The sequence below is a fragment of the Rutidosis leptorrhynchoides genome, chromosome 1 (genome assembly GCF_046630445.1).
Source record: "Rutidosis leptorrhynchoides isolate AG116_Rl617_1_P2 chromosome 1, CSIRO_AGI_Rlap_v1, whole genome shotgun sequence".
NCBI classification, from domain to species: domain Eukaryota; kingdom Viridiplantae; phylum Streptophyta; class Magnoliopsida; order Asterales; family Asteraceae; genus Rutidosis; species Rutidosis leptorrhynchoides.
This window is the reverse complement of record NC_092333.1, coordinates 188464159-188488902: the sequence shown is the minus strand read 5'-3', so window position 1 is coordinate 188488902 and position 24744 is coordinate 188464159.

Genomic DNA, 24744 nt, shown 5'->3' with positions numbered 1-24744 from the left:
TTGAAATATGCCATGAATGACTCCAAGTAATATCTTTAAAATGAGCAAATGCACAGCGGAAGATTTCTTTCATACTTGAGAATAAACATGCTTTAAAGTGTCAACCAAAAGGTTGGTGAGTTCATTAGTTCATCATAAATAATCATTTCATAATTTTAATAGACCACAAGATTTCATATTTCCATTTCTCATAAACATACGTCCCATGCATAGAGACAAAAATATCATTCATATGGATTGAACACCTGGTAACCGACATTCACAATATGCATATAAGAATATCCCCATCATTCCGGGATCCTCCTTCGGACATGATATAAGTTTCAAAGTACTAAAGCATCCGGTACTTTGGATGGGGCTTGTTGGGCCCGATAGATCTATCTTTAGGATTCGCATCAATTAGGGTGCCTGTTCTCTAATTCTTAGATTACCAGACTAAAAAGGGTGATATTCGATTCGATAATCCAACCATAGAATGTAGTTTCGATTACTTGTGTCCAGTGTTGCAAAACTCGGCCTACTCGGCCGAGTAATCGGCGATTAATCGGCTGGAAGATCAAAACGAGAAATCGGTGTCTAACTCGCCTAATTACTCGGTCAACGCCGGTCAACGCCGGTCAAACGGTGGTCAATGACATCGGAAAAACTCAGATCTTGCCTGAAATATTTAAAGAGGAGGAAGGAGAGCAAGAAAAGGAAAAGGAAGAAGGAGCAAGGTGAAACCTGTCGTGAATTAAGGAACACCACAGCTTTCTTGTATAGTTGACACTGTATATGATAAAAGGAAGGAAGCGTGTCTGAATTTTAGATCTGGGAAGATGTACAGATCTTAGACGCTTGATAAAAAGTGATATTTTAAATATTTTAATATTTTCTTTTTCTTTTTCTTTATCAAATGACACTAACAGCCCCTCAACTATTACCAAACGTTAATAATAAGAACAAATTTGATAATCACTCTTGAACCTTTGATAAAATGACAATAACAGTCCCTGTTATTTATATATTATCAAAATATATATATTTATCTTAAAAAGTCAACGAAAGTCAACATCCGATTACTCCCCCGAGTACTCCCCGAGTCGCCGATTACTCCTCAAAAACCTCCTGCCGAGTACTCCCCGAGTCGCGAGTTTTACAACCTTGCTTGTGTCTATTTCGTAAAACATTTATAAAAGCAGCGCATGTATTCTCAGTCCCAAATATATATATTGCAAAAGCATTTTAAAAAGGGAGCAAATGAAACTCACCTAATGTATTTTGTAGTAAAAATACATATGACTATATTGAACAATGCAGGGTTGGCCTTGGATTCACGAACCTATATCAGTAATATATATTAAAACATTTAAACACATAATTCCATTTATTAATCATATGATATTTATTTAAGTATTTTAATTATATAATAATCATACTAAATTCTATTTAAGATATATATATATATATATATACATACTTTACTTTTATATTATGTTTTCCATTATGTGTTACATATAGTTATTAATATTTATACATATAGTTATATTATTATATGTATATAAGTAGTTTGTATTATATCAAAAATTAGTAATTTGTTATAGGTTATATTTATATAATTAATGTCAATATGTTCGTTCTAATATCTTATGTAATATTAATATAATTATATTATGTATCAAATATCTTTTTATGTATCTAATATGTATTTGATAAGATAATGTTAGTAATGAGTAATAATAATAATAATAATAATAATAATAATAATAATAATAATAATAATAATAATAATAATAATAATAATAATAATAGGAATCATGTTAATGATAAAAATAGTAATAAAAATGATAATTTTAATAATAATACCAATATTCTTAATGATTTTAATAAAATACATATAATGATGTTAGTAGTAATAATAATAATAATTATAATAATAACAATAATAATATTAATATTAAAAATAAAGATAAACTACCTTAAGGCATAATCTCCCAAAATAAAATAAAATTGTCTCTGCCAAGACTCGAACCCGCGACCTCCCGCTCACCCAACACTCATACCGTTAAACCATTTGATCTATTTTGTTTTTCTGGAATAATTCGTACCTTAATGCTATTCAACCTTATTTATGTTTCATCATCATCATTTATCACTTATCATAATTATCATTTCATCACATTCTAACCTTCCTCTCCTTCACCATCATCATGTCGCTGATCACCATCGACAAGCACTGGCAACAACAGAAAATGAACGAGACAGAAAAGCAGTTGCAGCAGCATCTCCTACGCATTGTGATCCAATCCTACGGACCTCATATTGCAACGGGATCATATTCTTGTTCGGCCCAATACATGTAATATATTGTGGCCCAATTATTAAGTTCACAAACCCAATTAATCGCCATAGGATATTGGTATGAGAAATTTCGAATAACAGCCAGCCCAATCATTAAACAGATTTCGTTTAAGAAGGAAAGAAAAAAAAATAAAAAAAAAATTTCGGTGGTGTGGTTCATGATTAAAATAGAAAAAGTTTATGCAGCACTCATCATCATCCTTTTCTTTTTTTTTTTAGACCGACAACATCATCTATCTTTGTCATCATCACCTCATCATCATTTAATCATCATCTTCAATTCACTTTCGTTTCATCTCGCGAGTCATCATCATCATCATCTACATGACTATCATTGTACTCGTTCTACTTCGTCACCATCATAAGTGAATATCACCATCATAATCGTAGCATTATCATCATCGTCCTAATTACTCTCGTTACATCATGATACTCCATATCATCATACATGTATCGTGTATCATTATCATGACATCGTACATCAACATCTTCATTTAACGTCCACAATCACAGGATCATCACCATATGATTATCATCTTATCAATATATTAAACACATCATCATCATATTAATACGTATCATATTCGTTTAACAAAAGTGAAAACAGGAACGAGAATGCAAACATAATTATTTTCTTGGTTCCATTAGTGGAGTACACCACTTCCCCTTTTGTCTGCCACCTTCCCAAACAATTGCTTAAACAATGTAGGAGTGACCTTATAAAAGGTTTATTATAATCCAATAGTTTGTCCAATATTTAAACCGTTTGACAGATGGTTTCAACGAAAAATGAAGTGGAAATAGTGACGGCAATGGTGGCAGGTAACAGCAACAGAAAGTGAACAAATGCAGCGGTTTTTACGTGGGTTTGGGTGGCTAAATGGGGTTGTGATCATGGTGTTGCAATTGAAGATTAAATATGGTGGTTTTCTTGATTGTTCAAATGAAACCGAAGACCGATGATGGTGGTTTTTGGTGTTAAACGAGTGTGGTGAAGTGGATTTCACACGAAAGGGTTAACCGATAGTGGTGATTGTAGATTGAAGGTGATGAGATGTGGTGATGTGATCGATGGTATGCGATGGTTTTTAAAAACGGAAATAGAAGAGAGATAGATGGAGATGGCGGTTCGAATAAGGATGTGCTCGACTTGTGGCTTGATCGTAACAGAAGAACAGTTATAGGTTTAATGATGTGGGTAGTCGGACAACGAACCCATGCAATATAAGAAGACAAGCAATATAGTTGATGGTGGTGGTTGTTTTGATGTTAGTACATGATCATATATGGAAAACAGTAAGCAACAACAAACATTTGATGATGTTGATAATGATGGGTTTCAATATGGTGATGGTTGTGATATGTTCTCGGACATAAAAGAAAGAAATAAAATTTATATCGCGATGGTGATGGTGGAGTTCGGTTGTGAAGGTGGATGTAGCTAGATGGTTGTTTGGAATTCTCAAGTGTATATGTCTTCTATATATCTATCTATATGAATAAAAATAGAGTAGTTGGTAGTTCAGTGACTAGCACAAACAAACATAGCATATACATATAAAATTCATATATGTTACATTCATGGAACAGTAATAGAAATCAATTAAGTGATAAAAGATATCAATTAGTGGAAGTATGATCACAATACAGTGATTTTGAATGATAATTCATATATTCATGGGTTAATTTACTATAACACTGCCGACACTATTTTTCGGAGTAATATCTCGTAGTCCGTTGCTAAACAGTTAACGTATAAAAGTGTCCCTAAAAATCCCAAATTTTTAGATTAAATATATTTAATTATTTCACTCATTAACTGGTTGAAACCTGATCAAAAAGGTTCAAAAAATATTTATTTTCTGTTCCAATTTATATGTACGGAATACTAATATTCAAACTTAAAAAGGTAAAAATATATTTAACAAATCTAGGATCTTTTCAATCAATTTACAGTTCAACTTTTATTTCAATCCGTCATGAACAAGTACTATATCTATATTAAAACTAACAAAACGTCAACCGAGTGTTACTAACGTTTACTAATTAAGCTCGAAATCATTTATTTTTAATATATTCACATTCTATATATAAACAGTTTAAAAAAATAGCAAGTTTAATTACTAAAACAAATATATTATATATTTTTAAATAAATAGATTTAATATAACTTTATATATTTACAAGTAATATTTATATACATAATTATATATATCTATATATTTATAAATATAGTTTCCATTATATCGCATATTATTTTACATATTTAATTCTAACAGTTTAATCATATATTATTTCAATAATATCTATATGCATCTATTTATATAGTTGTTCGTGAATCGTCGAGAATAGTCGAATGGTAATTGATTACATGAACACAATTCAAAGTTTTTGAAAACATCAACATTACAGACTTTGTTTATCATGTCAAAACTATATAAAGATTAAGTTTAAATTTGGTCGAAAATTCCCGGGTCATCACAGTACCTGCCCGTTAAAGAAATTTTGTCCTGAAATTTGAGTGAGGTGGTCATGGCTAACAATAAAAAATGTTTTCATGACGCATATGAGTTGATAAATAGAGTTTTATCATTATTGAGTAATATGGATAAAACAATTCGATTATTCGAAGAGCACGAATGAAGCTATCATAAAAGAGTGAAATGAGAAATAAAGATTCATCTTGACTTTTGATGTAGTCACTGTTGAATTTAGAAAAATAAGGTGTGTCTTAAATTTGGACGTTGTCTTGGTTGAATTTCGGAATTCAAGGGGTTTAAAGGAAATCTTCGAAATCTCAAAAGATTTTATTCTTCGATGAGTAAGGAATTTAAGATATCTATAATTAAATACGGTGATCTGCCTCGATTACTCTGTCTGATATTTCCATTATAAATTAAACTCTTCCATTCCATTATTCTCACCATTCCTATACTTTCCTTCTTAGTTCATACATCCAAAAGATTGTGAAAATGCTTAGTCCAGTTCAAATCCCTAATATTTTCCTAATTATTATTTCTGTCATCCTTCTTTTCAATCTTCCATCAGAAGAATCTGTTTACTTCTACTATTACTTTGGGGTGATACTATTCTTAATTATACCGTGTTTTTATATTGCTATTCGTATTAATATCCATGGTTTGTAATTTCTGCATTGTTGTTGGATTTTATATCTTCCCTTATATTTCAATGTCCCTGCTTCTGTCTCCTATAATTATTATCATCTACAGTTAATGCGCTCTCTTATTTGCTGCGATTTATACCCCCTTTCTATTTCGGAGCTTCATGGTTTTGTTTACTTTTCGCAAGTAACGGTCCAGAATTCATAGGTATGGAGTTTCGAATTATCATAATATACAAGGTAGAAAGGAAAGGTAGTAGCACGATTTGTTTTGTCAAATTACCTGAATCACTGAGAATAGAACTATCAAGAATATATTTTCTTGATATGTTCAGAAATTAAGCAGAATGAAAGAGTTATGTAACATGACACATGATGCCGTTATAATCTGTGAATCATCACGTCCCATTAGAAACTCAGCATGACTTACTGTAATATAATCACGTTGATCAAGTGTCATTATATTATACTAACTCATGCATCAATTCCCAACATTACTTCAATAACATTCATATTTTAAGTTCGAAAGTTTACAGAATATAGAAACTAACTGTTTCTATATGATGTAACACTGATAGTACGAAGAGATTAATGATTTCAGATAAGAATAGTTATGAAAATATCGTCAGAAATATGGAGGATATTTATAATGAAAGATACAATGATATCTTGGAATTTTTAATATCGAAGGATGAAGAAGAAAATTTATCCGCAAGAGTTGGAGTCAAAAGCAAGGTATTCGCTAAAGATTTCATTAGAAGCAGAATCATCAGAATTCTTAATGTACAAGTTTAGTCCTTGTGATTTGTTCAGAGACTCCTTCGTAGTTTGCTCAATCAGTTTTTCAGTTTCAAACTTTTTCTGAGCTTTGCCAACACACTATTCTTTGTCATCAAACTTTTGACTATTTTGGTTGTCTACAGTTTATGCTGCTTCATTCAGTTTTTTTTTTAAAGTTCAGTGTATTGATTCGTGGGCTGGGTGCTTTTCAGAATTGAAGATCGTAATTCTAGGAGATAGATGTTATATGTATACATATAACTGTTGACGTAGGCATGCTGTAAGATTCAAATACTGATTATTGATTCCAGGTAATTGGTATGGCATTTCTTGTTACAAGATGCAGATGAGTACATGATGAGACTTCAATAGATAAATATAGTGATTTGTCGAAGAAATTTAAGCCAAGGAGCAACGAGGTTGCTGGTACGTCTGCTAGTAATATGGTGGAATATAAAAGGTTCCCTGGTAACAATAAAAGAGAACGCATATATATCAAGGTTATAATAAGATTGTTTAGAACAAAAAGTCGAAGTTGATTTGCTGGAGCTGTGACAAAATTGGCTAATTTGAAGAGAGATTGTAAAGTTATTTTTGGTAATAACAACACCAAAAGGAGCTAGCACAGATGTGTGTTAAACGTTTACTCAGGTTCTGAGTGTTTTCAGGTGCATAACTATATGCATCAATCTTTTCTTCCGTAGATAAAGTGCGGTTGGTTCATCCTCTCGATTGAGGTGTTTTCAAGAATCATGAAAGGTTTGAACGCAGATTGTAATCATCAAGATACAAATGAGGTTTAAGATGAAATCAAGTGGCAAACTTGAAGAATTGTTTAGTTTCATATGTTATGATCAATAGTTTAATTCATTTTAATTGTCCAATGTTATTAGTCCACAGTTGATAGTCCACAGTTAACAGTCCAATAATTCATATATAGTTTAATTTATAATATTCGAATTAATTAATACGTATCATGACCCGTATACGTCTCAGACTCGATCACAACTCAAAGTATATATATTATTGTAGAATCAACCTTAACCCTGTATAGCTAACTATCGCATTACTGCGTATAGAGTGTCTATGGTGATTCCAAATAATATATATATATATGCGTCGATATGATATGTCAAAACCTTGTATACGTGTCCCGATATTTAAAGTGCGTAAAATAAATAACAGAAATTAAATAACGATTATAAAATTGTGAGAATATAAATTGTGATAAATAAAGTGCGATAATATAAAATGTAATACGGAATTAACAGTTAGCTAGGAACAATTAGCTAGGATCTTGTTAGCGTGGTTTCTTAACAAAATTTCATATTGTTAATTAGTCTATTTCTAATCAATTTTTATTGTGTCCATTATTTCTTCATTATGCCACTTGTTGGATTCTAATAGGTCAAAATCCAAATATGAAATTGAATGAAAATGGTTATTCTGCGGTGAACGGATACGTATATCTGTGGATGTAAGTAGAATAGTAAATGACTGTTGAATCAGATTCGAAGAACGTACAATGTAACTTATTAATGTGAAATCTAAATATTTCTCGGGTATTACCTACCCGTTAAAATATATTCACCATTAACAGTTTTGTACAAAAGAATTTTTAATTACAGTCTTTATGTATATATATATTTTCTTCAGATGTAATCATAGATTTAATGAGTCAATATGATATTAAACTCATTTGATTTACCATTAGAATAAGAATATATAATCTCTAAAATATTAGAGATTACAAAATCATTATGAAGAACGAAGATAACCGATGTAGAACAAGATGTAGAACGAAGATTATGCTCGAGGTATAGATTGCGATGTTGAGGCATGTGATGTTAAAACTTGAGTTGTTGGTGGTACTGGTGTTGATGTTGATGGTACTGTTGGTGCTGGTGATGTTGCTGAAACTGGTAGGTTTTGCACCACGTTTTCCAAATTGATTACTCGAGCGCGAAGCTCGTTGACTTCTTCTATTACGCTGGGATGATTGGCTGTTTGAACAAGTGGATGAATTAGGTTTAGAATTGTAGATATTATGTAATCGTTGCGAGATATCTTGGCAATGAGGGTGAAAATGGTGTTTCGGATAGGTTCGCCGGTAAGTGATTCAGGTTCTTTGCCAAGAGGTGAATTTGGTTGGTGGAAAGGATCGCCTTCTTCTATTCTTTATTAATTAAGTCGATTACGAACCCATCAGATGAATTGGGGATGGCTGATTGATTGATTCATTCTGGTGACACTGCCTTCGGAGCTTAGGTGAACATCCATATCGGAATATCTGTCGGAATCCTAGGAATTCAAACTGGTTGAGGGATTCATCTCGTACAATCAGATGAACGATTTTCAATAAGAAATAGATTATAGGATGTAGATTAGTACCCTGCAATACATAATTTACATATGCATATATAATACTAAAATCCCATAAGTTACGGAGGAATCTACGGAAGCTGTCAGGCAAAGGTAACAATAACAGATACGCTAAGATATGAATTTATCTATACACTGTCTATGCAATAGAGGCAGTAATATGTGTCTAGCCTAAGGATGATAAGCAAGTGATTATCTAAGAATGATAAGAAGGTAATTTTCGACACGAAATGATAAGCAAAACTTTTGACATGCAGACACGGTCGAAGTCCAGACTCACTAATGCATCCTAACGACTTATCAGTTAGACACACTAATGAAGACTTGGTTCACTAAGACCACCGTTCTAATACCAACTATAGAGACCCGTCCTAATCCATCCGGACGAAGTCCATATCGATTATAAACGATTCACAACAGTTGATTACATCGTGAGGTACTTGACCTCTATATGATACATTTTACAAACATTGCATTCGTTTTTGAAAAGACAATCTTTCATTACATCAAAAATTGACGGCATGTCTACCATTTCATAATATATCTAACTATAATTGACTTAATAATAATCTTGATGAACTCAACAACTCGAATGCAACGTCTTTTGAAATATGCCATGAATGACTCCAAGTAATATCTTTAAAATGAGCAAATGCACAGCGGAAGATTTCTTTCATACCTGAGAATAAACATGCTTTAAAGTGTCAACCAAAAGGTTGGTGAGTTCATTAGTTCATCATAAATAATCATTTCATAATTTTAATAGACCACAAGATTTCATATTTCCATTTCTCATAAACATACGTCCCATGCATAGAGACAAAAATATCATTCATATGGATTGAACACCTGGTAACCGACATTCACAATATGCATATAAGAATATCCCCATCATTCCGGGATCCTCCTTCAGACATGATATAAGTTTCAAAGTACTAAAGCATCCGGTACTTTGAATGGGGCTTGTTGGGCCCGATAGATCTATCTTTAGGATTTGCGTCAATTAGGGTGTATGTTCCCTAATTCTTAGATTACCAGACTAAAAAGGGTGATATTCGATTCGATAATCCAACCATAGAATGTAGTTTCGATTACTTGTGTCTATTTCGTAAAACATTTATAAAAGCAGCGCATGTATTCTCAGTCCCAAATATATATATTGCAAAAGCATTTAAAAAGGGAGCAAATGAAACTCACCTAATGTATTTTGTAGTAAAAATACATATGACTATATTGAACAATGCAGGGTTGACCTTGGATTCACGAACCTATATCAGTAATATATATTAAAACATTTAAACACATAATTCCATTTATTAATCATATGATATTTATTTAAGTATTTTAATTATATAATAATCATACTAAATTCTATATATATATATATATATATATATATATATATATATATACACTTTACTTTTATATTATGTTTTCCATTATGTGTTACATATAGTTATTAATATTTATACATATAGTTATATTATTATATGTATATAAGTAGTTAGTATTATATCAAAAATTAGTAATTTGTTATAGGTTATATTTATATAATTAATGTCAATATGTTCGTTCTAATATCTTATGTAATATTAATATAATTATATTATGTATCAAATATCTTTTTATGTATCTAATATGTATTTGATAAGATAATGTTAGTAATGAGAATAATAATAATAATAATAATAATAATAATAATAATAATAATAATAATAATAATAATAATAATAATAATAATAATAATAATAATAGGAATCATGTTAATGATAAAAATAGTAATAAAAATGATAATTTTAATAATAATACCAATAATCTTAATGATTTTAATAAAATACATATAATGATGTTAGTAGTAATAATAATAATAATTATAATAATAACAATAATAATATTAATATTAAAAATAAAGATAAACTACCTTAAGGCATAATCTCCCAAAATAAAATAAAATTGTCTCTACCAAGACTCGAACCCGTGACCTCCCGCTCACCCAACACTCATACCGTTAAACCATTTGATCTATTTTGTTTTTCTAGAATAATTCGTACCTTAATGCTATTCAACCTTATTTATGTTTCATCATCATCATTTATCACTTATCATAATTATCATTTCATCACATTCTAACCTTCCTCTCGTTCACCATCATCATGTCTCTGATCACCATCGACAAGCAGTGGCAACAACATAAAATGAACGAGACAGAAAAGCAGTTGCAGAAGCTTCTCCTACGCATTGTGATCCAATCCTACAGACCTCATATTGCAACGGGATCATATTCTTATTCGGCCCAATGCATGTAATATATTGTGGCCCAATTATTAAGTTCACAAACCCAATTAATCGCCATGGGATATTGGTATGAGAAATTTCGAATAACAGCCAGCCCAATCATTAAACAGATTTCGTTTAAGAAGGAAAGAAAAAAAAACGTCGGTGGTGTGGTTCATGATTAAAATAGAAAAAGTTTATGCAGCACTCATCATCATCCTTTTCTTTTTTTTTAGACCGACAGCATCATCTATCTTTGTCATCATCACCTCATCATCATTTAATCATCATCTTCAATTCACTTTCGTTTCATCTCGCGAGTCATCATCATCTACATGACTATCATCGTACTCGTTCTTCTTCGTCACCATCATAAGTGAATATCACCATCATAATCGTAGCATTATCATCATCTTCCTAATTACTCTCGTTACATCATGATACTCCATATCATCATACATGTATCGTGTATCATTATCATGACATCGTACATCAACATCTTCATTTAACGTCCACAATCACAGGATCATCACCATATGATTATCATCTTATCAATATATTAAACACGTCATCATCATATTAATACGTATCATATTCGTTTAACAAAAGTGAAAACAGGAACGAGAATGCAAACATAATTATTTTCTTGGTTCCATTAGTGGAGTACACCACTTCCCCTTTTGTCTGCCACCTTCCCAAACAATTGCTTAAACAATGTAGGAGTGACCTTATAAAAGGTTTATTATAATCCAAAAGTTTGTCCAATATTTAAACCGTTTGACAGATGGTTTCAACGAAAAATGAAGTGGAAATAGTGACGGCAATGGTGGCAGGTAACAGCAACAGAAAGTGAACAAATGCAGCGGTTTTTACGTGGGTCTGTGAAATGTCCCGTTCTTATTGATTAAAAATGTTCCATATTAATTGATTTCGTTGCGAGGTTTTGACCTCTATATGAGACGTTTTTCAAAGACTGCATTCATTTTAAAACAAACCATAACCTTTATTTCATCAATAAAGGTTTAAAAAGCTTTACGTAGATTACATAATGGTTTACAATACAAATATGTTACAACAAAATAAGTTTCTTGAATGCAGTTTTTACACAATATCATACAAGCATGGACTCCAAATCTCGTCCTTATTTAAGTATGCGACAGCGAAAGCTCTTAATAATCACCTGAGAATAAACATGCTTAAAACGTCAACAAAAATGTTGGTGAGTTATAGGTTTAACCTATATATATCAAATCATAATAATAGACCACAAGATTTCATATTTCAATACACATCCCATACATAGAGATAAAAATCATTCATATGGTGAACACCTGGTAACCGACATTAACAAGATGCATATATAAGAATATCCCCATCATTCCGGGACACCCTTCGGATATGATATAAATTTCGAAGTACTAAAGCATCCGGTACTTTGGATGGGGTTTGTTAGGCCCAATAGATCTATCTTTAGGATTCGCGTCAATTAGGGTGTCTGTTCCCTAATTCTTAGATTACCAGACTTAATAAAAAGGGGCATATTCGATTTCGATAATTCAACCATAGAATGTAGTTTCACGTACTTGTGTCTATTTTGTAAATCATTTATAAAACCTGCATGTATTCTCATCCCAAAAATATTAGATTTTAAAAGTGGGACTATAACTCACTTTCACAGATTTTTACTTCGTCGGGAAGTAAGACTTGGCCACTGGTTGATTCACGAACCTATAACAATATATACATATATATCAAAGTATGTTCAAAATATATTTACAACACTTTTAATATATTTTGATGTTTTAAGTTTATTAAGTCAGCTGTCCTCGTTAGTAACCTACAACTAGTTGTCCACATTTAGATGTACAGAAATAAATCAATAAATATTATCTTGAATCAATCCACGACCCAGTGTATATGTATCTCAGTATTGATCACAACTCAAACTATATATATTTTGGAATCAACCTCAACCCTATATAGCTAACTCCAACATTCACATATAGAGTGTCTATGGTTGTTCTGAAATATATATAGATGTGTCGACATGATAGGTCGAAACATTGTATACATGTCTATGGTATCTCAAGATTACATAATATACAATACAAGTTGATTAAGTTATGGTTGGAATAGATTTGTTACCAATTTTCACGTAGCTAAAATGGGAAAAATTATCCAATCTTGTTTTACCCATAACTTCTTCATTTTAAATCCGTTTTGAGTGAATCAAATTTCTATGGTTTCATATTGAACTCTATTTTATGAATCTAAACATAAAAAGTATAGGTTTATAGTCAGAAAAATAAGTTACAAGTCATTTTTGTAAAGGTAGTCATTTCAGTCGAAAGAACGACGTCTAGATGACCATTTTAGAAAACATACTTCCACTTTGAGTTTAACCATAATTTTTGGATATAGTTTCATGTTCATAATAAAAATCATTTTCTCAGAATAACAACTTTTAAATCAAAGTTTATCATAGTTTTAATTAACTAACCCAAAACAGCCTGCAGTGTTACTACGACGGCGTAAATCCGGTTTTACGGTGTTTTTCGTGTTTCCAGGTTTTAAATCATTAAGTTAGCATATCATATAGATATAGAACATGTGTTTAGTTGATTTTAAAAGTCAAGTTAGAAGGATTAACTTTTGTTTGCGAACAAGTTTAGAATTAACTAAACTATGTTCTAGTGATTACAAGTTTAAACCTTCGAATAAGATAGCTTTATATGTATGAATCGAATGATGTTATGAACATCATTACTACCTTAAGTTCCTTGGATAAACCTACTGGAAAAGAGAAAAATGGATCTAGCTTCAACGGATCCTTGGATGGCTCGAAGTTCTTGAAGCAGAATCATGACACGAAAACAAGTTCAAGTAAGATCATCACTTGAAATAAGATTGTTATAGTTATAGAAATTGAACCAAAGTTTGAATATGATTATTACCTTGTATTAGAATGATAACCTACTATAAGAAACAAACATTTCTTGAGGTTGGATGATCACCTTACAAGATTGGAAGTGAGCTAGCAAATTTGAAAGTATTCTTGATTTTATGTAACTAGAACTTGTAGAATATATGAAGAACACTTAGAACTTGAAGATAGAACTTGAGAGAGATCAATTAGATGAAAAAATTGAATAATGAAAGTGTTTGTAGGTGTTTTTGGTCGTTGGTGTATGGATTAGATATAAAGGATATGTAATTTTGTTTTCATGTAAATAAGTCATGAATGATTACTCATATTTTTATAATTTTATGAGATATTTCATGCTAGTTGCCAAATGATGGTTCCCACATGTGTTAGGTGACTCACATGGGCTGCTAAGAGCTGATCATTGGAGTGTATATACCAATAGTACATACATCTAAAAGCTGTGTATTGTACGAGTACGAATACGGGTGCATACGAGTAGAATTGTTGATGAAACTGAACGAGGATGTAATTGTAAGCATTTTTGTTAAGTAGAAGTATTTTGATAAGTGTATTGAAGTCTTTCAAAAGTGTATAAATACATATTAAAACACTACATGTATATACATTTTAACTGAGTCGTTAAGTCATCGTTAGTCGTTACTTGTAAGTGTTGTTTTGAAACCTTTAGGTTAACGATCTTGTTAAATGTTGTTAACCCAATGTTTATAATATCAAATGAGATTTTAAATTATTATATTATCATGATATTATCATGTATGAATATCTCCTAATATGATATATATACATTAAATGTCTTTACAACGATAATCGTTACATATATGTCTCATTTAAAAATCATTAAGTTAGTAGTCTTGTTTTTACATATGTAGTTCATTGTTAATATACTTAATGATATGTTTACTTATCATAGTATCATGTTAACTATATATATATATCCATATATATGTCATCATATAGTTTTTACAAGTTTTAACGTTCGTGAATCACCGGTCAACTTGGGTGGTCAATTGTCTATATGAAACATATTTCAATTAATCAAGTCTTAACAAGTTTGATTGCTTAACATGTTGGAAACATTTAATCATGTAAATATCAATCTCAATTAATATATATAAACATGGAAAAGTTCGGGTCACTACAGTACCTACCCGTTAAATAAATTTCGTCCCGAAATTTTAAGCTGTTGAAGGTGTTGACGAATCTTCTGGAAATAGATGCGGGTATTTCTTCTTCATCTGATCTTCATGCTCCCAGGTGAACTCGGGTCCTCTATGAGCATTCCATCGAACCTTAACAATTGGTATCTTGTTTTGCTTAAGTCTTTTAACCTCACGATCATTATTTCGACGGGTTCTTCGATGAATTGGAGTTTTTCGTTGATTTGGATTTCATCTAACGGAATAGTGAGATCTTCTTTAGCAAAACATTTCTTCAAATTTGAGACGTGGAAAGTGTTATGTACAGCCGCGAGTTGTTGAGGTAACTCAAGTCGGTAAGCTATTGGTCCGACACGATCAATAATCTTGAATGGTCCAATATACCTTGGATTTAATTTCCCTCGTTTACCAAATCGAACAACGCCTTTCCAAGGTGCAACTTTAAGCATGACCATCTCTCCAATTTCAAATTCTATATCTTTTCTTTTAATGTCAGCGTAGCTCTTTTGTCGACTTTGGGCGGTTTTCAACCGTTGTTGAATTTGGATGATCTTCTCGGTAGTTTCTTGTATAATCTCCGAACCCGTAATCTGTCTATCCCCCACTTCACTCCAACAAATCGGAGACCTACACTTTCTACCATAAAGTGCTTCAAACGGCGCCATCTCAATGCTTGAATGGTAGCTGTTGTTGTAGGAAAATTCTGCTAACGGTAGATGTCGATCCCAACTATTTTTGAAATCAATAACACATGCTCGTAGCATGTCTTCAAGCGTTTGTATCTTCCTTTCGCTCTGCCCATCAGTTTGTGGATGATAGGCAGTACTCATGTCTAGACGAGTTCCTAATGCTTGCTGTAATGTCTGCCAGAATCTTGAAATAAATCTGCCATCCCTATCAGAGATAATAGAGATTGGTATTCCATGTCTGGAGACGACTTCCTTCAAATACAGTCGTGCTAACTTCTCCATCTTGTCATCTTCTCTTATTGGCAGGAAGTATGCTGATTTGGTGAGACGATCAACTATTACCCAAATAGTATCAAAACCACTTGCAGTCCTTGGCAATTTAGTGATGAAATCCATGGTAATGTTTTCCCATTTCCATTCCGGGATTTCGGGTTGTTGAAGCAGACCTGATGGTTTCTGATGCTCAGCTTTGACCTTAGAACACGTCAAACATTCTCCTACATATTTAGCAACATCGGCTTTCATACCCGGCCACCAAAAATGTTTCTTGAGATCCTTGTACATCTTCCCCGTTCCAGGATGTATTGAGTATCTGGTTTTATGAGCTTCTCTAAGTACCATTTCTCTAATATCTCCAAATTTTGGTACCCAAATCCTTTCAGCCCTATACCGGGTTCCGTCTTCCCGAATATTAAGATGCTTCTCCGATCCTTTGGGTATTTCATCCTTTAAATTTCCCTCTTTTAAAACTCCTTGTTGCGCCTCCTTTATTTGAGTAGTAAGGTTATTATGAATCATTATATTCATAGATTTTACTCGAATGGGTTCTCTGTCCTTCCTGCTCAAGGCATCGGCTACCACATTTGCCTTCCCCGGGTGGTAACGAATCTCAAAGTCGTAATCATTCAATAATTCAATCCACCTACGCTGCCTCATATTCAGTTGTTTCTGATTAAATATGTGTTGAAGACTTTTGTGGTCGGTATATATAATACTTTTGACCCCATATAAGTAGTGCCTCCAAGTCTTTAATGCAAAAACAACCGCGCCTAATTCCAAATCATGCGTCGTATAATTTTGTTCGTGAATCTTCAATTGTCTAGACGCATAAGCAATCACCTTCGTTCGTTGCATTAATACACAACCGAGACCTTGCTTTGATGCGTCACAATAAATCACAAAATCATCATTCCCTTCAGGCAATGACAAAATAGGTGCCGTAGTTAGCTTTTTCTTCAATAACTGAAACGCTTTCTCTTGTTCATCATTCCATTCAAATTTCTTCCCTTTATGCGTTAATGCAGTCAAGGGTTTTGCTATTCTGGAAAAGTCTTGGATGAACCTTCTGTAGTAACCAGCTAGTCCTAAAAACTGGCGTATGTGTTTCGGAGTTTTTGGGGTTTCCCACTTTTCAACAGTTTCTATCTTTGCCGGATCCACCTTAATACCTTCTTTGTTCACCATGTGACCGAGGAATTGAACTTCTTCCAACCAAAATGCACTCTTTGAAAACTTAGCGTACAATTCTTCCTTCCTCAATACTTCTAACACCTTTCTCAAATGTTCACCGTGTTCTTGGTCATTCTTTGAGTAAATAAGTATGTCATCAATGAAAACAATGACAAACTTGTCAAGGTATGGTCCACACACTCGGTTCATAAGGTCCATGAACACAGCTGGTGCATTAGTTAAACCAAACGGCATGACCATAAACTCGTAATGACCGTAACGTGTTCTGGAAGCAGTCTTTAGAATATCATCTTCTTTCACCCGCATTTGATGATACCCGGAACGTAAGTCAATCTTTGAATAAACAGACGAGCCTTGTAGTTGATCAAATAAGTCGTCAATTCTCGGTAGTGGGTAGCGGTTCTTGATGGTAAGTTTGTTCAACTCTCGGTAGTCGATACACAACCTGAATGTACCATCTTTCTTCTTGACAAACAAAACAAGAGCTCCCCACGGTGATGTGCTTGGTCGAATGAAACCACGCTCTAAAAGTTCTTGTAATTGGCTTTGCAGTTCTTTCATCTCGCTGGGTGCGAGTCTGTAAGGAGCACGAGCTATTGGTGCAGCTCCTGGTACAAGATCTATTTGAAATTCAACGGATCGATGTGGGGGTAATCCCGGTAATTCTTTCGGAAATACATCGGAAAATTCTTTTGCAATGGGAACATCATTGATGCTCTTTTCTTCAGTTTGTACTTTCTCGACATGTGCTAGAACAGCATCGCAACCTTTTCTTATTAGTTTTTGTGCCTTCAAATTACTAATAAGATGTAGCTTCGTGTTGACCTTTTCTCCGTACACCATTAAGGGTTTTCCTTTTTCTCGTATAATGCGAATTGCATTTTTGTAACAAATGATCTCTGCTTTCACTTCTTTCAACCAGTCCATACCGATTATCACATCAAAACTCTCTAACTCTACTGGTATCAAATCAATCTTAAATGTTTCGCTAACCAGTTTAATTTCTCGATTCCGACATATATTATCTGCTGAAATTAATTTACCATTTGCTAATTCGAGTAAAAATTTACTATCCAAAGGCGTCAATGGGCAACTTAATTTAGCACAAAAATCTCTACTCATATAGCTTCTATCCGCACCCGAATCAAATAAAACGTAAGCAGATTTATTGTCAATAAGAAACGTACCCGTAACAAGCTCCGGGTCTTCCTGTGCCTCTGCCGCATTAATATTGAAAACTCTTCCGCAGCCTTGTCCATTCGTGTTCTCCTGGTTCGGGCAATTTCTAATAATGTGGCCCGGTTTTCCACATTTATAACAAACTACATTGGCATAGCTTGCTCCTACACTACTTGCTCTGCCATTACTCGTTCTGACACCATTTGTTCCTTTCGTTCTATTAACCCCTGGTCCGTAGACCTCACACTTTGCCGCGCTATGACCATTTCTTTTACACTTGTTGCAAAATTTGGTGCAGAACCCCGAGTGATACTTTTCACACCTTTGGCATAGCTGCTTCTGATTGTTGTAGTTGTTGCGGTTATTATTGTTGTTGGGATGATTGTTGTAGTTGCTGTTGTTGTTGTTGTTGTTGTTGTTGTTGGGCCGTTTGTTGTAGTTGCGATTGATGTTGCGATTGTGGGGATAATTGTTGCGATTATTGTTGTAATTGCTGTTGTTGTTGTATTAGTGATTCTTATCACCATTTTCCTCCCACTTTCTTTTGACTTGCTTCACATTGGCCTCTTCAGCAGTCTGTTCTTTAATTCTTTCTTCAATCTGGTTCACTAGTTTGTGAGCCATTCTACATGCCTGTTGTATGGAGGCGGGTTCGTGTGAACTTATATCTTCTTGGATTCTTTTCGGTAATCCTTTCACAAACGCGTCGATCTTCTCTTCCTCATCTTCGAATGCTCCCGGACACAATAGGCACAATTCTGTGAATCGTCTTTCGTACGTGGTAATATCAAATCCTTGGGTTCGTAACCCTCTAAGTTCTGTCTTGAGCTTATTGACCTCGGTTCTGGGACGGTACTTCTCGTTCATCAAGTGCTTGAATGCTGACCACGGTAGTGCGTACGCATCGTCTTGTCCCACTTGCTCTAGATAGGTATTCCACCATGTTAACGCAGAACCTATGAAGGTATGCGTAGCGTACTTCACTTTGTCCTCTTCAGTACACTTACTTATGGCAAACACCGATTCGACCTTCTCGGTCCACCGTTTCAATCCGATCGGTCCTTCGGTTCCATCAAATTCCAAAGGTTTGCTGGCAGTGAATTCTTTGTAGGTGCATCCTACACGATTTCCTGTACTGCTAGATCCAAGGTTATTGTTGGTATGTAGCGCAGACTGTACTGCGGCTATGTTTGAAGCTAGAAAAGTACGGAATTCCTCTTCATTCATATTCACTGTGTGTCGAGTAGTCGGTGCCACTTCCTTTAAAATAGTCAAATGGAACAAGTTAATCATACAGAATATTAAGAGTAGTTAATAGTATTTCGTAGCATAATATGAACTCATTTATAAAAGCTTTTTCTTCATATTAGCATTTTATAAGTTTAAATTCGGGTAGTACCTACCCGTTAAGTTCATACTTGTAGCTAATATACAATTAAACTACTACAATTCTATATGAAAAACTGATTATAATAATATTTCGCGTTCAAACTTTTACACAATATTTTACAAACTTACAATACCGCTTATTTTACATATAGCATGAAATATAGCACACAATAAATTTGATACAAGATGGTTGTGAAGATAATTCTAGCTAGTACACAAGTCGTTCAGCAAAGGCAATAAAGACACGTAATTCATACGTCCAGAAACAAGTCATGCATTCTGGTTTTACTAGGATTACTTCCCATCCTTGGTCTTGTGGAACATAACCGCTATGGCCGTTGATAAGACAGCGTGTTGTAACGTCGTCAAAGGGACGAGGGTTACGTAATGTCCAACAGTCCTGTAACAATCTAAAAACCTCATTTCTTACCCCAATTACCGACTCCGTCACTTGTGGGAACGTTTTGTTTAATAGTTGTAGCCCGATGTTCTTGTTCTCACTTTGGTGAGAAGCGACATTACTAATCCGTAAGCATAACATGCTTCTTTATGTTGCATGTTAGCCGCTTTTTCTAAATCACGAAGTCTAATATTCGGATATATTGAGTCAAAATAATTTCTTAACCCATTGCGTAAAATAGCATTTGGGTTCCCCGCAATATATGCGTCAAAGTAAACACATCGTAACTTATGGATTTCCCAATGTGATATCCCCCATCTTTCGAACGAAAGCCTTTTATAAACCAAGGCATTCTTGGAATGTTCTTCGAATGTCTTACAAACTGATCTCGCCTTAAATAGTTGTGCCAAAGAATTCTGACCGACTCTAGACAAGATTTCATCAATCATGTCTCCGGGTAGGTCTCTTAAAATATTGGGTTGTCTATCCATTTTGTGTTTTTATACTGTAAAATAGACAAGAGTTAGATTCATAAAAAAAATACTTATTAATACAAGCAATTTTTACATATATCATAAAGCATAAGCACACTATATTACATATATTACACCACACGAATACAACTATCTTATTCCGACTCGCTTGTTTCTTCTTCTTCGGTTTTGGTTCGTTTTGCCAAGTTTCTAGGGATATATGATGTTCCCCTAATACGAGCCGTCATTTTCCACATTGGTTTAGAAAAACCTGGTGGTTTAGAGGTTCCCGGGTCATTGTTACAACTTAAGGACTTCGGGGGTTGACGATACATATAAAGTTCATCGGGGTTGGAATTAGATTTCTCTATTTTTATGCCCTTTCCCTTATTATTTTCTTTTGCCTTTTTAAATTCAGTTGAGGTAATTTCTATAACATCATCGGAATTCTCGTCGGAATCCGATTCATCGGAGAATTGGTAATCCTCCCAATATTTTGCTTCCTTGGCGGAAACACCATTGACCATAATTAACCTTGGTCGGTTGGTTGAGGATTTTCTTTTACTTAACCGTTTTATTATTTCCCCCACCGGTTCTATTTCTTCATCCGGTTCCGATTCTTCTTCCGGTTCCGATTCTTCTTCCGGTTCCGACTCTTCTTCCGGTTCCTCTTCGGGAACTTGGGAATCAGTCCACGAATCAGTTCAATTTAAATTTGACTCTTCATTATTATTAGGTGAGTCAATGGGACTTGTTCTAGAGGTAGACATCTATCACATAATATCAAACGCGTTAAGAGATTAATATATCACATAATATTCACATATATAGTTTCCAACAAAATTTGTTAAGCAATCATTTTTCAAGTAAACACGGTCGAAGTCCAGACTCACTAATGCATCCTAAAAAACTCGATACGACACACTAATGCAAAATTCTAGTTCTCTAAGACCAACGCTCGGATACCAACTGAAATGTCCCGTTCTTATTGATTAAAAACGTTCCATATTAATTGATTTCGTTGCGAGGTTTTGACTTCTATATGAGACGTTTTTCAAAGACTGCATTCATTTTAAAACAAACCATAACCTTTATTTCATCAATAAAGGTTTAAAAAGCTTTACGTAGATTATCAAATAATGATAATCTAAAATATCCCGTTTACACACGACCATTACATAATGGTTTACAATACAAATATGTTACAACAAAATAAGTTTCTTGAATGCAGTTTTTACACAATATCATACAAGCATGGACTCCAAATCTCGTCCTTATTTAAGTATGCGACAGCGGAAGCTCTTAATAATCACCTGAGAATAAACATGCTTAAAACGTCAACAAAAATGTTGGTGAGTTATAGGTTTAACCTATATATATCAAATCATAATAATAGACCACAAGATTTCATATTTCAATACACATCCCATACATAGAGATAAAAATCATTCATATGGTGAACACCTGGTAACCGACATTAACAAGATGCATATATAAGAATATCCCCATCATTCCGGGACACCCTTCGGATATGATATAAATTTTGAAGTACTAAAGCATCCGGTACTTTGGATGGGGTTTGTTAGGCCCAATAGATCTATCTTTAGGATTCGCGTCAATTAGGGTGTCTGTTCCCTAATTCTTAGATTACCAGACTTAATAAAAAGGGGCATATTCGATTTCGATAATTCAACCATAGAATGTAGTTTCACGTACTTGTGTCTATTTTGTAAATCATTTATAAAACCTGCATGTATTCTCATCCCAAAAATATTAGATTTTAAAAGTGGGACTATAACTCACTTTCATAGATTTTTACTTCGTCAGGAAGTAAGACTTGGCCACTGGTTGATTCACGAACCTATAACAATATATACATATATATCAAAGTATGTTCAAAATATATTTACAACACTTTTAATATATTTTGATGTTTTAAGTTTATTAAGTCAGTTGTCCTCGTTAGTAACCTACAACTAGTTGTCCACAGTTAGATGTACAGAAATAAATCAATAAATATTATCTTGAATCAATCCACGACCCAGTGTATACGTATCTCAGTATTGATCACAACTCAAACTATATATATTTTGGAATCAACCTCAACCCTGTATAGCTAACTCCAACATTCACATATAGAGTGTCTATGGTTGTTCCGAAATATATATAGATGTGTCGACATGATAGGTCGAAACATTGTATACGTGTCTATGGTATCTCAAGATTACATAATATACAATACAAGTTGATTAAGTTATGGTTGGAATAGATTTGTTACCAATTTTCACGTAGCTAAAATGAGAAAAATTATCCAATCTTGTTTTACCCATAACTTCTTCATTTTAAATCCGTTTTGAGTGAATCAAATTGCTATAGTTTCATATTGAACTCTATTTTATGAATCTAAACATAAAAAGTATAGGTTTATAGTCGGAAAAATAAGTTACAAGTCATTTTTGTACAGGTAGTCATTTCAGTCGAAAGAACGACGTCTAGATGACCATTTTAGAAAACATACTTCCACTTTGAGTTTAACCATAATTTTTGAATATAGTTTCATGTTCATAATAAAAATCATTTTCTCAGAATAACAACTTTTAAATCAAAGTTTATCATAGTTTTTAATTAACTAACCCAAAACAGCCCGCAGTGTTACTACGACGGCGTAAATCCGGTTTTACGGTGTTTTTCGTGTTTCCAGGTTTTAAATCATTAAGTTAGCATATCATATAGATATAGAACATGTGTTTAGTTGATTTTAAAAGTCAAGTTAGAAGGATTAACTTTTGTTTGCGAACAAGTTTAGAATTAACTAAACTATGTTCTAGTGATTACAAGTTTAAACCTTCGAATAAGATAGCTTTATATGTATGAATCGAATGATGTTATGAACATCATTACTACCTTAAGTTCCTTGGATAAACCTACTGGAAAAGAGAAAAATGGATCTAGCTTCAACGGATCCTTGGATGGCTCGAAGTTCTTGAAGCAGAATCATGACACGAAAACAAGTTCAAGTAAGATCATCACTTGAAATAAGATTGTTATAGTTATAGAAATTGAACCAAAGTTTGAATATGATTATTACCTTGTATTAGAATGATAACCTACTGTAAGAAAAAAAGATTTCTTGAGGTTGGATGATCACCTTACAAGATTGGAAGTGAGCTAGCAAACTTGAAAGTATTCTTGATTTTATGTAACTAGAACTTGTAGAATATATGAAGAACACTTAGAACTTGAAGATAGAACTTGAGAGAGATCAATTAGATGAAAAAAATTGAAGAATGAAAGTGTTTGTAGGTGTTTTTGGTCGTTGGTGTATGGATTAGATATAAAGGATATGTAATTTTGTTTTCATGTAAATAAGTCATGAATAATTACTCATATTTTTGTAATTTTATGAGATATTTCATGCTAGTTGCCAAATGATGGTTCCCACATGTGTTAGGTGACTCACATGGGCTGCTAAGAGCTGATCATTGGAGTGTATATACCAATAGTACATACATCTAAAAGCTGTGTATTGTACGAGTACGAATACGGGTGCATACGAGTAGAATTGTTGATGAAACTGAACGAGGATGTAATTGTAAGCATTTTTGTTAAGTAGAAGTATTTTGATAAGTGTATTGAAGTCTTTCAAAAGTGTATAAATACATATTAAAACACTACATGTATATACATTTTAACTGAGTCGTTAAGTCATCGTTAGTCGTTACATGTAAGTGTTGTTTTGAAACCTTTAGGTTAACGATCTTGTTAAATGTTGTTAACCCAATGTTTATAATATTAAATGAGATTTTAAATTATTATATTATCATCATATTATCATGTATGAATATCTCTTAATATGATATATATACATTAAATGTCTTTACAACGATAATCGTTACATATATGTCTCATTTAAAAATCATTAAGTTAGTAGTCTTGTTTTTACATATGTAGTTCATTGTTAATATACTTAATGATATGTTTACTTATCATAGTATCATGTTAACTATATATATATCCATATATATGTCATCATATAGTTTTTACAAGTTTTAACGTTCGTGAATCACCGGTCAACTTGGGTGGTCAATTGTCTATATGAAACATATTTCAATTAATCAAGTCTTAACAAGTTTGATTGCTTAA